Source organism: Lithobates pipiens, unplaced genomic scaffold (genome assembly GCF_037356315.1).
Source record: "Lithobates pipiens isolate NorthernLeopardFrog02 unplaced genomic scaffold, aLitPip1_a1.2 Scaffold_13, whole genome shotgun sequence".
NCBI classification, from domain to species: Eukaryota; Metazoa; Chordata; class Amphibia; order Anura; family Ranidae; genus Lithobates; species Lithobates pipiens.
In genome coordinates this window covers 127,472,029-127,486,806 of record NW_027507718.1, presented here as the reverse complement: position 1 = coordinate 127,486,806, position 14,778 = coordinate 127,472,029, and the positions used below count along the sequence as shown (strand labels likewise).

Here is a 14,778-nt window from a genome sequence, read left to right as displayed (position 1 = left end):
AGCTTGAAAATAGATTTTTTGACTGGAACTACACTTTAAAAATGTACCAGTTCAAAATTACAAACAGATTCTACTTAACAACAAACCTACACAGTCCCTGTCTTGTTTGCTTCCCCTGTATACTACTGTATACACCTTTCCTTTTTTTAATTTGGGTACGAGGTTCCCCTTAATATCCATACAAGACCCAAAGGGGCTGGTAATGGGCAGGGGGTGTACCCATGCCATTTTTCTCAATGATTTTCTTCCATATTGCCGGGACCAGACATTACATTAAAACCGCAAGCAGTTTTAAATTACCTTTTTTCCGTTAGAAATGTAATTTTGTGCAGGGACTGTTCTAAACACGGGAAACACGTGTCACTTCACAGGTATGCTATAGACACCCCCCAGGCATGATATTTAAAGGAATATTTCACTTTTTTTTCACTTTAACCGTTAAAATCAGTGCTCCCGAAAAAATGGCAGTTTTTAAAACTTTTTTTTGCATTGATACATGTCCCCTGGGGCAGGACCCTGGTCCCTAAACTCTTTTTAGGACAACAACTTGCATATTAGCCTTTAAAATTAGCACTTTTGATTTTGAACGTTTGAGTCCCATAGACTGTAACTGGGTTCTAAAGTTCGTGCAAATTTTCGGTCCGTTCGCAGGTTCTGGTGGGGACCAAACCTGGGGCTCAACCCTACTGGTGACATTAGCTAAGATAAGGGCAAAGCTAGGACAAATTAGAAGTATATGGAGTATCTCAGCCAATGGGCAGGGGTTTTCTTAAATCCCTTGGCCTGCTGGGAGAACCTATAAATTTGGGTGGAGTCAGGTGATCAGTGTTCTGTGCCACCTGGATGGCTGTCTGGGTGGACATGTGTTGTATTGCTCGGGCTGCTAGGCCAGAGTTTGGGCCTATCCCAGGCACATCTGGCTGCTAGGCTGTCTGAGGGCCTATCCAGAAGCAAGAGAGCAGCATAGGGTTGGGATTGTGGCTTGCAGTTCAACCAGAAGTAACAGTTCTGCCGGCTGGAGAAAGATGTAGAGGGAAAGCTGTCACCGTTAAGGAACCAACCACCTTATTACCAGGGACTACAGTGAGTAGCTGAAGCAAGTACCAGAGCAGTATTCTCACCAACCGGGGACAATGAAGAATTGGGAAACTTCAGCAGTTGTCAAGCCAGGGACCCAGCCAGGGGTGGTGACGCTTGCAGAGCAGCCTTGTGTGTCAAGCTAGGAACCGGGCAGGCCAGTAAGGTGAAGCTTTAGAAGTATCTGTAGTGCTAGGGACCCAGCAGAGAAGCAGGGGTGATGCTCAGGGCCGTCTTTAAAATTGATTGGACCCTGGACAAAATTTTTCTTCCCCCCCCCCCCATGCAATTTTTGAGACATATAATAAATAGCAGCTAGACTTAAAATCATTTTACTTTATCAGATCAGGTAGCAATTGTGATTGGTTGCCAGCGGTTACAGCATATCATTACGGCTTCCTGACTGGTAGCTAGAGGTTACCGCACACATTACGGCTCACTAATTAGTTGCTAGAGGTTATAGCAAATGATTTATGCTTCTTAATTGGTTGCTAAAGATTACTGTACAGTAATACTGTTCACTGATTGGTTTCTAGAGGTTACAGCACATAATTTCTTCGCTGCAGGGGAGCATGATATACATATGACTAGGCAATTTAAACTGGGATAATTGGCAAGCACGAGGCAGCTGCTTTGGGCCCCACAACAATGACAGGGCCCAGGGCAGCTGCCCCTTTTGCCCTGCCTTAAAGTGGGATTCCACTGCCGTTTATTATTTTTTTTACCTGTGTCACTGTTGGGCGATTCCTACCGGGTCTTTGCAGCCACGATCGGCGTCTTTTTAACCTCCGGCGTGACGATTTCATTGCTAAGGAAAACTTTTAAAAAAGTAGTCCGGCAGTTTCCATTTTCACTGTGGGCGTTTGAAGCCCACAGGCATTTACTTCCTGGATGCAATGACACTGAGCTCCCAGCATCCACTGCTCCATCTCGCACATGCTCATTGAGTGTCCTCTTTGTTTTCCTTCCTTTTGTCTCCTGTGCTATAGTGGTAATGGCTGATAGAGCTGCCTGCCCACTTTCAAAATGGCAATTTCAGCTTGACTGTGTCCCCCATGGATTCCTGGGAAATAGCTAAAAAAGTTCCCAGGGACCATTGCGAAGCCGATAAACACACCTACTCCCACGGGAGGAGAGCCCAGAAGTCGGCATAAACATTAAAAATAAAAGGTAAATACTGCATATTATTTTATTTCAATGGTCATAACTGCATCTATGTTCCAAAGCCATTTGAATAAGACGAACTTGCAATTTTCTGTACAAAACCACTTTAAAGACAGCCCTGGTGACGCTTGAAGAAGATACTAAAGTACAGATTGGATAAGCTCAAGGGATCCGGTGGCAGTGAATCAGCAAGTCTAGTGAGAGATACTGGGAGCTCAGTAGGTTGAGAACCTACAAGAAGTGATTGAAAGAAAGTGAAGGAGTTCATTACAACTTGTGTTAGGAACTGTTCTAAGACTGTTGCTATAGGAGACAGCATTCATACACATGCAGATGTGGCATCTTGCTAGATGCATTTCCCTGCATGGCTGTCTACCTGTAGAAGTCTCTGAGTCTTCCAATTAACATTGCAACTACCTTAAGGGTGTCTTGGCCCTATACCCTCTCTCCCAAAGTTCTATTCAAGAGAAATCTCTTTACATTCAAGTACTCAGTAGACTAAAGAAGGCCTGGGACCTTGCTACAATATGTGAAAAAAGAATTGTGTAATGAGGGGCGCTGAAAATTGAACACTAATAATACCTAGCCGTTGAAACTATGGCTAAGTATGCGTGCAAAAAAAAATATTTTAAAACAAAATACGATATGAAAAAATGTACCTATAATCACCAAACACAACTACACATAAAAACCCAAAGTGAAAATAGTGCTATTAAACATAAAAGTCCAATCATAAAGTCAGAAAAAATGCAATAAGGTACATAAAATCTGTGCAATCCTGAAAAGAGATATAGATAAATGTCTTCTGTGCAGATTCCAACCTGAGCTGTTTGTGACCATGTGCAGAAATTACTTCCACTGTGCAGATGAAACCATCTTCACCAACTGTAACACACACCCAAATGTGCTCAAAGTATGGATGTCTCCTCACCAGCAGGTGTTGACCTTCATGGTTAGAAAAAGGTCGAATGCGCTTTCTGCAAGTGTTACTTGCTGTCTCAACCAAGCATGCTCCCATGCAGACGCCTCCTGAGGACGGGACTCGAAACGTACGTCTAGGCATGCCTGCAAGTCTGTCTTTCTTCTTCTGGCCCCTCTGGCTGTCAGCGCTGGAACGCACGCTGTAGCAGTATACAGACACAGAGCAGTTTCTCCATTATTGTATGCGCTCGCTAGCCCCAGTGCCGGGTGCTGGCACCCTCAAAAGTAAGCTGCCATTTGGCATTTTGTTTTTATCATAAGTTTTATTAAAATGGGATTACACCATGTTGCTGCCTGATTTCTTTGCATAAATACTCCGGCTGGTGGAGAGGAGGTGCATAAACTCTGCATTCTACACTTGCAGAAAGAGCATACAATAATGGAGAAACTGCTCTGTGTCTGTATACTGCTACAGCGTGCGTTCCAGCGCTGACAGCCAGAGGGGCCAGAAGAAGAAAGATAGACTTGCAGGCATGCCTAGACGTACGTTTCGAGTCCCGTCCTCAGGAGGCGTCTGCATGGGAGCATGCTTGGTTGAGACAGCAAGTAACACTTGCAGAAAGCGCATTTGACCTTTTCCTAACCATTAAGGTCAACACCTGCTGGTAAGGAGACATCCATACTTTGAGCACATTTGGGTGTGTGCTACAGTTGGTGAAGGTGGTTTCATCTGCACAGTGGAAGTAATTTCTGCGCATGATCACAAACAGCTCGGATTGGAATCTGCACGGAGGACATTTATATATATCTCTTTTCAGGATTGCACAGATTTTATGTACCTTATTGCATTTTTTCTGACTTTATGACTGGACTTTTATGTTTAATAGCACTATTTTCACTTTGTTTTTTTTTGTGTAGTTGCGTTTGGTGATTATAGGTAAATTTTTTCATATCCTATTTTGTTTTAAAATATTTTTTTTTGCACGCACACTTGGCTTTAGTTTTAACAGCTAGGTATTATTAGTGTTCAATTTTCAGCGCCCCTCATTACACAATTTTTTTTCATATTTATCTCGAAGGTTTGTCTAGCACGAGGGTCAGCAGCTGTCACTATCTTTTTGCTTAATGGTTTATATTAGCACTAAGGTAATTATTAATATCACTTGATTGTATCACAAATTAGGTATTTTGGCGCGAGGTTTTAAATCATTTTTTTACCTTGCTACAATAGCATGAGAACAGCGAGTCTAGAATGTGTCCTGAGAGATGAAAAGCTTGGATAGAGCCATATCTCAGATACAGTAGCAAGCAATTGTGCTGCAAGTTTCAAAATGACTTGCTACGCTATTGCTAGACTTGTCAGGCTTCTCAAGTTTGTTGCACAAAAGCAACAATTCTGCAGTCCATGACTGCTGATCAACCCCAATGACCCCAATCTCTATCCGGGGAGTGGATGTGGAGGTAGTAGAACGTTACACGTATCTGGGGTGCACATAGATAATAAGCTGGACTAGAGCAAGTACACTGAGGTTCTGTATAGGAAGGGCCAGAGCCAACTATTTTTGAGGAGACTGATGTTCTTTAACCACTTCAATACCAGGCACTTAAACACCTTCCTGCCCAGACCAATTTTGAGCTTTCAGCGCTGTCGCACTTTGAATGACAATTGCGCGGTCATGCTACACTATACCCAAATGAAATTTTTATCATTTTTTTTCCCACAAATAGAGCTTTCTTTTGGTGGTATTTGATCACCTCTGCGGTTTTTATTTTTTGCTAAACAAATAAAAAAATACAGAAAATTTTGAAAAAAAAAATATTTTTTTTGTTTCAGTTTCAAAACTTTGCAAATAAGTAAGTTTTCTCCTTCACTGATGGGCACTGATGGGGTTACACTGATGGGCAATGATAAGGCGGCACTGATGGGCACCGATGAGGTGGCACCAATGAAGTGGCACTGACGAGGTGGCATTGATGGACACCGATATGTGGCACTGATAGGCGGCACTTATGGGCAGCACTGATGGGCGACACAGATGGGCACTGATAGGTGGCACAAATTGGCACTGATAGCTGGCACGGATTGGCATGGATGGGCATGGGTTAGTCGGCACAGGTGGGCATGGGTTAGTCGGCACAGGTGGGCATGGGTAGGCAGCACAGGTGGGCATGGGTAGGCGGCACAGGTGGCCATGGATGGGCACTGATAGGTGGCATGGATGGACACTGATAGGCATTGTATTATAATATATTATACTAATGGATGACAATCAGTGCCAAACAATAATGCATGCCAATCAGTGATGCCCATTGTGGGCACTGATTGGCATCCATTGTGGCACTGACTGGAATCCCTGGTGGTCTAGGGTGGCATACCTTGTCCTGGGCATCCCTGGTGGTCTGGTGGCGTCCCTGGTGGTCCAGTGTGGGCATCCTCGGGGGGCTGTGCTGATAATCGATCAGCACAGACCCCCCCTGTCAGAGGAGCAGCCGATCGGCTCTCCTCTACTCGCGTCTGACAGACGCGAGTGAGGAAAAGCCGATCACCGGCTTTTCCTATTTACACTGTGATCAGCCGTGATTGGACACGGCTGATCACGTGGTAAAGAGTCTCCGACGGAGACTCCTTTACCGAGATCGTAGTTGCCGGGTGTCAGACTGACACCACGCAACAACGATCGCCGCGATGCGCGCCCCCGGGGGCTCGCAGCAGCTCATAATCCTGATCACGTCATATGACGTCCGATCAAGATTATGCAACCACTTTGCCACCGTCAATTTGTTATAGGGCGGGCGTCAAGTGGTTAAGCACAACCGGACAATGCTGAAGATGTTTTATGAATCTGTGGTCGCTAGAGCTCTCCTGTATGCAGTGGCATGCTGGGGAAGCAGGCTTAGGGTGTCTGACAACAACAGACTCAACATACTGATGCGCAAGGCCAGTGATGTTGTTGGATTGAAATTGGAGTCTTTTACAACAGTGTTGAAGAAGAGAATGTTGTTCAAGTTACGTTCACTCTTCTCCATCACCATCGGTGACAGATTGTTACAACCACGATGCACCACAGCGACACAGGAAATCATTTTTGCCTGTGGCAATCAAGTTATATAATTACTTTCTGTAAAGGCTGGAGATGAAGATTTAATTCTGGTTTATGATCAGGATTTTATGTTGTTTTTATAGTATGTTGGTATTATGTCAATTATTATTTGGGGTAATGTTAGAGATTGTCTGATATTTTAATCTGTGTTATTTATTCTATGTTGTATTTTAATTGTATGGATGTTTTATTTGGTGCTAATGGCTGTTATTGGAAATTTTGTTGTGTTTTTGTACCTTGTTTAGTTCATTGTTGTGATCTTGTGTCTTTGTTAAGTGTGTCTGTGTCCCAACAATTTTCCAATTTAAAAGGTATTCTGCATTTATTTATTTGCAAACATTCTGCAAGTCTGTTGCAAGTTCTGATTTAATTATGTTGATCAATAGTCATCCCACCACAGGGGTCACTGTGGCTGAATTTTCACGTTGTAGACTTGCGGGGGTTTTGCTGTAGTCTCACCACTGCAACTTTGCTCTTGCTAGAGACCTGCCACGCAAATTTGCTACAAATTGGAAAAGTGTCAACTATAACTTGTGCTTTAAGTGATCTGCAAGTATACAACTTGCCAGTGAAAATGTGCAGCAAGTTAACAGACTTACAATTTGAACACTGCCACAAATTTGTGGCAAGTTATCCTTGCTATCTGGAATGCAGTATCAGGCCCAGATACTCCAAAGTGAAGAGGTGGTTTAGGATCTACCCAAATCTCTGCAGGTTCTGGGCAGTCTGTTGGACACTAGCTGACATAGCCTATGCCAACTGTTCTCTCATAAACAGATTGATCAGAGATCCCACTACATGGATGCCCTTAGAGAAAAGCAAGGCAAGAACTGACATTTGCAGCCTTGTGATGGCACAAGGTGTACTGGATAGACAAAAGGACTTAAAAAAAAAAAAAGCGCGACTAATTGGTAATGATGCAAGCACACAGTAATCGATGTGCTTGGAAAGTGGGGATATGCAATTGGGAGGAGGCAGTAAACAGGTTTGAGAAGAAACCCTGGAACCTCTCTCTGTCCAGGACAAAGGTTATGACCCCCTGAGAGAATAGCTGCGTGTGGAAGCCCGCAAATCTTTGCAGGGATTTTGGCATGTTTGACAACATGAAGCAAGGTGGCGGTAGAAACCAAGGTTCTGGACTCAAAAGTCTGATCTGTCTCAGGAACAGATGGCTGAGAAGGCCAGCAGCTGTCCCTCCACTTTGATAAGTGGGGACACCCCCATTGAGAGGAAAACTTCTTCATGGAGCTGGAGGATTTGGGGACCAAGGATTTTCTGAGAATCAGAGTTTCAGGCTTTGCTATAGAGATCAAGGCCTGGGAGCAATGAAAGGAACTCTTTTTAGGCCCTGAAAAAAGAGGGTTTCCCAAAAGGAGGTTCTTCTTTTTCTGGGGAAAAGGGTACCAAATTGTCAAGGGGTTCGCCAAGATGCATTCCCCATTAAAGGACATACACAAGAGGCATTTATTGCACTGAAGCTACACAGGAAAAATATCCCTTAGCCTGTTAATACAATAGAACAGTGCCAAAGGCAAGAAAGCCGGTTGTTGGATGACAGAAGGATCTGTCAGTATAGAACTATGTCTTTGGACCAGATAGCCAACGTCTTGCACATGGACATGGCCACAATGGCAGGTTGCAGTGCAAGGCCTGCAAAGGAAAACAAGGCCTAAGAAAGGGCTTTCAACATTTTAGGCACAGGGTTTTTAAACACTAGGATGTCCTCCACAGAAACAGTTATGCCCTGTACACACGATTGGACTTTCCGCCAACAAAACCGTGGATTTTTGTTCGATAGTTGTTGGCTCAAACTTGTCTTGCATACACACGGTCACACAAATGTTGGCCAACAATTCCAAACGTGGTAACACGGTGATGTATGACGAACTGATAAAAAGGAAGTTCAATAGCCAGTGCACCACCCTTTGGGCTCCTTCTACTAATCTCATGTTTATCTCATGTTAGTAGAAGTTTGGTGAGAGACGATTCGCGATTTTCAGCTTTGTGCTTTTCAGTTCGTTTCTGCTTTTCAGTTTGTGTTTGTTGGTTCATATCTGTTCTTTAGTGCGTGTTGTCAGTTCGTTCCTGTCTTTCAGAGTGTTCTATTTATAGTTCGCTTCTTTTTTTCAGTGTGTTCTTGTCCGCTCGTTTCTGATTTTCAGCTTGTTGTTCTCATGTCCTTTCTGATTTTCAGTGCATTCTGTCAGTTTGTTTTGAGCAGCCAACCATTTTCTAGCCATGTTGCAGTTCTGTACTTGTCGTAGTGTTCATGCTTTTGTTTGGCTTGGTGTTGGAGTTCTTGCTCTGACCCAAGTCCAGTCCATGAACAGGGGGAGGAGAAGTTCATGGACCAAGAATTGGTTACTTAATCGTGACCAATTCTCTCATATGCCTTTGTTTTGCGGGAGCTCCTGACGATTTCAAGAACTATCTCCGGATGACGGACACCCCATCTTTCACCCTCTGTTGGCTTTTCTGTCACCCCATATTACCAAGCAGGACACCTGCATGCGGCAAGCCATCGATCCCGAGCAAAGGCTCGTCGCCACCTTGCGGTATCTGGCGACAGGGAGAAGTCTCCAGGATATCAATGGACTGGGATCTCCCCCAGGCTCTGGGAATCATTATTCCAGAGACCTATTATGCTATAATTCAGGTCCTGTAGAAGGACTATATTAAGGTAAGTTTTATCCTTTAACATCACATTCTATGTATTTAATGTTTGCTAATGTATTGTATTTATTTCATCATTCCATAATTACCATGATTGTAATATGCTGTGAATATCCTCTTTATCTTCATGCATGCTGTAAGCTTTTAATGCTCCTTTTTTGTCCTTCATGCATATTTGCCGTCACTAACCTCCCCTGCATGCTATCCTGGGCCCATACACACCTAGCCTAGTCACTTAACAATGTATTTTGTCAGCTCCATTGTAGTGCTTACCCTAAACACCCCCTAAAATGTGTCCAAATTTTATTGTTGTCCTTAAATTTAGGCACAGTGCAAGAGGCTTTTTTTGGGGGGCCAAAACTCGTTTTGAACTCCTCCAACCACTGTCAATACCCTACCTGCTGACTTTACAAAACCCATACACACTATACCTCTTTTGTGTTCATATTTATGAAAGAATTCACCAAAGCGTATAGTGCAAGTGCCTGCCTGAATACTTTGTTCTCCTATTATCTTGATAGGTAATTGCACAATGTAAAAATGTGCTTCAAATTGGACAGTGTGTCTTCATATTTTTTGGATTATGACACTTCTTACCTGTCCAGTGGGCTGCCAATAGAGTAAGTAAGGAGGGGCTGGCCAAAGTAACACACATTATTTATGAATTCGGCTCTCAATGAAGTGGAGATGGTTACCTGTCCAAAACATCTCCCCCCCAACCTAATTTTTTTTACAATGGGCCATCAGAGGAATCTGATAAGTGGACCTTATACTTTTGTCTTTAAATACTCATTTCAATAAAGGTTATACTTATGTTGGCCAAGAATTTTTGTGTCTAATCTGCTTGAAATCTTATGTGCAAAAGTACTATTTTTTTGTTTGACTCCTCGGTTTCCTTCCAACCCACAGGAATGGCAGACTGTGTCCTCCCAATTCAACGAGCAGTGGGACTTTCCCAACTGTAGTGGTCTGATAGATGGGAAGCACATCTGGATCGTCCCACCCCCCAACTCGGGGTCATACTACTACAACTACAAGGAGTACAGTAGTATTGTGATGTTGACAGTGGTGTCGGCGACGTATGAGTTCCTCTATCTGGACGTTGGGAAGAATGGTCATTGCCCAGACAGAATTTTACAGGCGTCTCCAGGATGACAGCTTGGGATTGGCACATCCAGTGGATAACGTGGCAGGCTGCCTGTTTGTTTTTGTTGCGGATGAGGCCTTTGCATTGGGGGAGCATTTGATGAGGTCGTTCCCCACGAGGACCCTGACCCCGGAGCAGAGGGTTTTTAACTACCGGCTGGAGCCAGAAGAGTGGTCCAGAATGCCTTTGGCATAATGGCTAGTGGGTTCCGGCTTTTCCAAGCGGCCATACACATGGCTGAATACAAACTGAACCACATACTTTTAAGCTGCTGAATTCTACATAATTTTCTGCGTAAGAATGCAGCCAACTATCTGGCTTCAGTTGCGACTGACGCCAAATTTTCAGCCGCAGAAATAATGATGGTGCTTGAAACTGGCCATGCTGGCTTGCCCCCAAAGCGCCCGAAATACGGCAAAGCTATGTGGAGTACTTTGTAGGTAGGGGGCAATTGATATACCAGAGAATCTGGAAACTGCTTAAAATATATATTTCATTTGATTTACTGCTTGTGTTTCGTATCAGTCTCCTAGGTTCTCCAATGGCCTTTTATTTTTGGCCATTTTCTTCAATAGCGCAAACATACCTTATTTGATACATGAGGTGACAAGCTCTTCTTCAGCTAACTATTATGTTGTGCTGCGGGTCTGCTAGACACACATAATGTTTTTGTTGTTAATGTATGTAATGTATTAATGATAAAAATATTTATGCTTTTCAACTCCGTGAATTATTTGCTTGGAGTCCCTAAAATGGCCGGATTTTGGAAAATTTTACAGCACAGTGGGGGTTATTTACTAAAGGCAAATCCACTTTGCACTACAAGTGTACTTTCAATGCAAATAACCCCCATTGTCACAGTAACTACACCAACTTACTAAAAACTGGTATTGAGCATTGAAAGAAGAAGCCACACATTGTTGAGTATAAAACATTTTACTCCAAGCACATTCACATGTGCATTATAAAAGGGTGTTTTAACAAATTAACCTCTTTGATGTGTAACATGTATGTTTGACAGTATATAGCCTTTTTTGTGGCTAAACAGGCATGTTTAAAACCATAACATACACATCCCCAACTCAGGAACGTACAAAGTTCAACTTTGATAAAGTGAAGGCCATATGAGACATTAATATATCAAAACTTGAAGTTTTTTAAAACTTTGAAGATGCACACAAACTGGGACTCAAAATCTGTATTTCCCTCATGATCCCATGCCTAAAATGTGTCTTTTCCCTACATCTATTTTTCTAAAGCCACAAAACACACAGTGTGTCAACATGTGCTATCTGCCATCATAGGATATCAATGTACATGTTTTGTGGGTGCAACCCCTTCCCCGAAACTGAAGTGGGTGAGAAGAAACACGTCCATTGATCCCCCATGTTGTGAGCTAGCACAAATTGACACACTGGGCTTTATTTCAGAAAGGACATTCCACTTGAAAGTGCACTTGTAGGGCAAAATGGTTTTGCTTTTTTGAAATAAGCCACAGTGAGTCAATATGTGCTAGCTCCCATTATGGGAGATCAGTGGAAGTGTTTCGGGTGTGCAACCCCTTCCTCTCACCTACTTTAGTTTTGAGGTTGCACCCACAAAACGCGTACATTGATATCATTGAAATGAGTGAAAGCTCTGCTGATTTTATCATCCAATCATGTGAAAGCTAAAAAGCTGTTTTTATTTTCCTTGCATCTCCCCCTTTGATCTACAGCGACTTTACTTCCAAGTGCACATGCAGTGCCAAGTGGATTTTCCTTTAGTAAATAACCCCCACTGTGTGCATCTTCAAAATTTGGCTTTGCAATTACTTTAAAACTTTAAAAAAAAGATAAAACAATAACAACAAAATTTACATTTTTGGAGGGTTTTAGATTTTGGCCAAAACATCAATGATGTTGGTCAGTCTTTTTTGAACATCATTGATATTTTGCTGAACCTTCTCTAAATCCCGATTGCACACCACATTCTCACTGATGAGTACTTGTGCATTTGCACTTGAGTTTCTTTTTCCACAACATCCACATCACCTAAAAATGAAAAAAAAACATGTATTTTAAATAGAAGTAAGTTGGTCCACACTATCCCAGAGACACATTACTGTTAAAGGTACCTCATCCCCTAATAATTCTATAAATATTGTATCCAAGAATAGGAAAAAGGGGGGGGCAGGGGATTTTTTTACGGTACACTATATAAAGAGACAGAGATTTCTTAAAAAGGAATTCATAGCTTTAATGTTGGAAATATGTTAAAATTATTTTGGAAAAACCAAAATAACAAAAATATAATAGCAAATACACTTTTTATACAAAAAATTACATGACACAAAGTATAGGGGATCCTGAAAATGTTAGTTGCTGAGAATGATCATGTATCCTCCCGACATGTTTCGCGTTTTTGCTTCTTCAGGGGAGTATGCAACTAACATGAACATAAACACAAAAAAAGGTTTAAGAATACAGAAAATACATTTATGCCATACAATTAGATACACATAAATTTCAGAACATTAAGTATGAAATTGGTCTCAATTTGCTCAGTCCAAGGAGGTACAATGCTTACCCAGGTATAATCATTCCCGGCATCGCAACCCACAAGCCAATAGATGGTGAAATAGATGGCAAGAATTAGGTGACAGGATCAAATGCTAAAAACAACCCAGCCCCATGCAGGGCATAGATGGAGGTAGACAAGCGCTACAAAGATCAAAAACAAAATCCAGAGATAAGTACCAAGTTTACAAATCCAGCACAGGTATTAAAAAATGTTAGTTTGTAACAGAAAGGGTAAATGATATCAATCCCTAAATTATAAGAGGGAATTGGGGCTGAAAAACATGCCTCCATAGTAGACCATGAGATGCTCATTATCAAAGGAATGAAACAATTGATTTTAATTACGCCTAATTAGTATAAGGGTTGTAAGAAGTGGCTACTGGGGGTATACTACCAATATACTGTTAAAGAGAGTAAAAGGAATAAAAATTATTTTTACCTGCAGTTAGAATCAAAGATGAAAGAATTAATTCCATATGATAGTATTGGTGCAATACAAATGCAACAGATTACAAAGAAAGAATCAATTGATTCATTGTGGTGTTTTATAAATTACAGAGTGCAGCGGTATGCTGCCACTGCCAGGCTTGCTGAACCTACAAGCAAATAAAAAGAAGGATGAATAGATATAAGTATAGAAAGATGAGAAACGGTGTTGTAACAGTATGAAGTTCAACTAAAAAAGTATATTTACCAAAAGGAAGAGTCAGCGTGGCGGTAGTATCTGTGCTGAACCTGCACTACAGATGAAGTGACAGCGCTGCCTATTTGTATCCCCCATCCATCGAGCCGGCGTCTGACGTCACCGGCTCGATGCGGACAGCCATAGGTGGAAGCAGTGAGCATGTGCAAAGCCTTCCGAGTCGGCATTTGAACTACCAACCCCATAATGCCTCAGTGCTGACACGAGGTTCATTTGGATAAATGCTGATGGAGATAGGGCTATGCTAGCTCTCCGCCCTTAAAGGGGCGGGAAAACACAAGCCTGCATAGAGGGCAGATGAAACGACGATTGTCATGGCTTTTAACCCTAGAGGGGATTACATGCTCCCTTCCACCTCAAATCGGGAGCCGCCTGGGGATATGACCCAGCGGCGCCCTTGGGTGTCCATATGCCCTTGCATACTTGGAGCAAGGGAAGATAAAAAACAGAGGATCCAGTCCCAAATCACAAACTAGTATGGCTTAGGAATGCGGTGTAGGGAAGGAGGGAAAAAGCAAAGCTCCTCAATGTGGGTGGGACTCATAGAGAGCAACAGAGATCCCCAAGTGTGCAAACCATGAAACCCACCTTGGGCCAAGCAAAGCGAGACATTAAACGGTATATATTACCTGTACATCGTTAATAGTAATTAGAAATGACATTTTTTGATGTACAGAGATATTTTCAAATATAACATAAACATATAAATAAAGAAAATAAAAATAAAATAAAAAAATAGAAAACAAAGAGAAAACCAAATAAATTGGGGAGGGGGTAGGAGGAAAAGAGGGAAGGGGAAAAAGATAAACAAAAAGGGGAAAAAGGGGGCGTGTCCGGATGTGAAGAAGAGCGGACGTGTGTCTGGGGAGCTCCGGCCATCCGCATAATAATCCTTTGCCATCCTCCTAATTCCTTGGCCCAAAAGGAGTTTTCTCTTGCCCGGAGGGACTACTGACCTGCCGTAAGGTGTCCGGAGAGATTCTTGTGGAACGGGGGACCGTGGAGCCGGAGATACGGCCGTTCATCATCCTTGTGCCGGACGCCATCTTCCCGGCCTGTGCGGAGCAAACGGGGCTGATCCGGGGACTGTGGGAGAGGTAAGGGGCTCCTCTTCACTAATCCGCTGCCCCCCTTGTCCCCCTGGGCTGTCCCGTTGTTCCGCGGGCCGCTGGAGCGATTTTCGGGCCTGCGGCCTAGCGCGGCCTAGTGAAGCCTGCCGCGGACCGGACTTTCCTGGCCGGCCGGCCGGTGGACGAGCGCCGCGATCGGCCAGCGGAGCGGCGGAGGCGGCTGTCGGCCGGTGGGGGGCCGAATCCTGCATCACAGGCCTGGCAGGAGCTGGTGGGGAAGCTGTGGAGCCTTAAAAAGACTGCCCCGGCCTGGTCCGGCCTAACGTAGCCTGGGCATCAATTTGCAGCCTGCATCCAGTGG

General features: G+C 43.2%; 1 long non-coding RNA gene across 1 annotated transcript; it reads right to left on the bottom strand.

Moving 5' to 3' along the window:
* Positions 1-12,392: 12,392 nt before the first annotated feature.
* Positions 12,393-13,986, bottom strand: LOC143976034 (uncharacterized). The gene is made up of 4 exons (XR_013272463.1): positions 13,339-13,986; positions 13,084-13,240; positions 12,652-12,785; positions 12,393-12,510 (listed from the first exon to the last, which is right to left on the bottom strand). It is a non-coding gene; the product is annotated as an uncharacterized LOC143976034 (long non-coding RNA).
* Between the last annotated feature and the right edge of the window lie 792 nt (positions 13,987-14,778).